Genomic DNA, 2,847 nt, shown 5'->3' with positions numbered 1-2,847 from the left:
TAAAATATATATTTTAATATATCACCCAGACGTCATATGATAGCCCTATAAAATGGTTATTGTTCAATAAATGTTCAGCTTATTATTTAGTATTTATATATATATATAATTTTTTTTTAAAGAAAAATATATCTACCATTTCTTATAAGTAGAAATACCCGTTTTTGGCTTGATGACTATTTTGTAGAATTATATATATATATATATAGATAGATAGATAGATAGATAGAATTCTTATAATAGTATTATTATAATTAAATATGAAAACAACTCATAATTGACTTTTTTTTCTGTTTTTCAGGAGAGCTTATTGGACAAAGATCATCACGTCGCTGTGGCGCTGGGGAAACCAGATATCAGCACATCTGAAGTGAGTTTAACGATTTTCACGCGATTTTAGAGGACAAGACAGTTCATGACATCATACTACTTTGTATTATAGGAGGACGGTGGGACTGTTTGTGAAGCTCCACCCCTTTCGTTCACACTGTTGTGTTTCAGTGATCTTATGTCTAAAGCCACGCCCCTTCTAGAGGAAGACCCCGCCTACTGGGAGAGATTTCAAAGCAAAAAGGAAGCACCTCTAAGACAAAACAGCAGTGAATAAATTGCATTTTTATATGTATATTGGGGTAATTTTTTTTTTAACTCTGCATCTTAAACAAAATGACTGTTTGAAGATACTTCAACTTTATTACTTATAACATCATTATTTCCACAGTGACAATGGATGTTCATAAAAGTCAACTTCAGGTTTTTTATATTTTAACCTTTTTTTTTTCCAGTCATCAATTTCAGCAAACTGATTTGTTTAGGAAGGCACACACCAGCTATTGATGATGTTTGTGCAGCTGTTTTCCCTCCAAAATGATGTCACTTCCTGGAGGATGATGTCATCAAGGAACTGGCTTCAGTTAGTTAATGGGATATAAACCGTGAGTTTTATTATCCAATATGACACATCTGATGGGAACATGAAAATGTACTGCATAGGAATGACCCGTTTATGTAAGAGATGAGTTTATTTTCCCAACCTACACCTCCTAAAGTCTCTCTCTCGTTCTCTCCATCTGCCACGGTCTATTTTTATCAGCAGACATTCAGCAGGCCATTAGCTCGGTGTGTTGGGAAGGTCCTGCTTTTAACAAATCGCTGCTGTTCGGTCGCAGGTATGCGTTTCCGCTCTTGTGCCGTTATTTTATTTGTGCAGTAAAGTCCCGCCCCTCGCGCTGATTGACAGGAGCTGCAGCCACACAGCTTGTGAGTTACTGAGCCTGTCGTCTAGAGGTTAAAAGAGCAAAGTCTATTACAGCAAAGCAGAACGGTCGAGGATGAACTCATCGGAAACACAGATGGGATCCCATTCAGATTAAACTCTGTACCCACATGTAATTACATTTTTTCTAAAGTAGGAAAATAGAGACTAAGCAGATTGTTGAGTGATGTACATTTCAAGTAGAAATTTTAATATAAATGAGTTTTCATGATGCAATTTAATAATGCACCATCCAATTAAAGTCTTGTTTTGGTTGCGCATGATTTGCATTTTCTTAAAGATGTCTATAAACCAGACAGGAAAAAGGTTTAATATGATATAAAATGATGCAAAATTAAGCATATTATTGGTCATTTTTAATGTTCAAAAAATGTTCAATTTATTAACACTGTATTACTAATAATTATATTTTTCAACGATTTTTTTAATATATTTTTTATTTTCATTTTTTTGAAGTAGAAATACCTGTGTTTTTGGCTTGACATGACGCATATTGTCAATGTTTAATTGTCGACAGATTGTTACATTAATAGTAATTTTTAGAATTTATTTTTATTATCAATAATTATATTTTTAGAAACATGTTTATTTTACCTTTTTTAGAAATAGAAATACCTGTTGTTGTTTTTGTTTTGACTTGACGTGAAGCATATTGACAATGTTTAATGTTCAACAAATTATTACATTTAATGAGCGGGTTCATGAATCATTCGATTCAGATCGGAACTTCGGAGCGGGTTCATGAATCATTCGATTCAGATCGGAATTTCGGAGCGGGTTCATGAATCATTTGATTCAGATCGGGACTTCGGAGCGCAGAGCACGATCGGCGGGTTGGCAACCACGGTTTAAAAAAATATTATGGATAAACTTGCATTTTGTCTAGAAGCGACAATTTAAACCTGCAGCTTTTCACTTCACAAGACATTAACTGATGGACTGGAGAGGTGTGGATTACTTGGATTATTGTGATGTTTTTATCAGCTGTTTGGACTCTCATTCTGACGGCACCCATTCACTGCAGAGCATCCATTGCTGAGCAAGTGATGTAATGCTACATTTCTCCAAATATGTAGAAGAAACACTCATCTACGAATGGCCTGAGGCCGAGTGAGTACATTTTCAGCAAATGTTAATTTTTGGTTGAACTACTCCTTTAAGACTGTTCATTTACACAGACAGAGAAATTCAGTGGTTTTGCTGTTCAGTACAGCAGACTGTGAAGCGCTTTGTTTACAGGTCACTATCACCTTTTCCCGCGGATTTTCATCACGAGCACACACACATTGTCAGTCTCTCAGTGGACACTCCAGCGCCTCCCTCACCTTTTAGCACCATTTTGTTTCCTCTTCGGCTCAAGATGCGCGTCGATAATAGAAAAAGAGGTAGCCTATAGAGAAAGAGAGAGAGAGAGAGAGAGAGAGGTGTCGTAAATATAGGTTGTTTAAGAGCTGGTGTCTTGAGGACGCATCCGAGAGGCTGTTATGTGCGCGAGCTCAGAGGAAAATGTCGCATTTCTGACAGGAAACTGTTAATCCAGTAATTCGTTTAATTTTCTCCGCCATAATTCT

The 2,847-nt window shown here is 36.1% G+C and overlaps 1 long non-coding RNA gene across 1 annotated transcript; it reads left to right on the top strand.

The window, feature by feature from the left end:
• The first annotated feature begins 295 nt into the window (after positions 1-295).
• On the top strand, positions 296-1,530 carry LOC107706060 (uncharacterized). Its single transcript, XR_001636129.1, has 3 exons — positions 296-370; positions 443-935; positions 1,097-1,530. It is a non-coding gene; the product is annotated as an uncharacterized LOC107706060 (long non-coding RNA).
• Positions 1,531-2,847: the final 1,317 nt, after the last annotated feature.

The sequence above is a fragment of the Sinocyclocheilus rhinocerous genome, unplaced genomic scaffold (assembly GCF_001515625.1).
Source record: "Sinocyclocheilus rhinocerous isolate Xijiao unplaced genomic scaffold, SAMN03320098_v1.1 scaffold2912, whole genome shotgun sequence".
NCBI classification, from domain to species: Eukaryota; Metazoa; Chordata; class Actinopteri; order Cypriniformes; family Cyprinidae; genus Sinocyclocheilus; species Sinocyclocheilus rhinocerous.
This window is presented reverse-complemented; position numbering and strand designations above follow the sequence as displayed.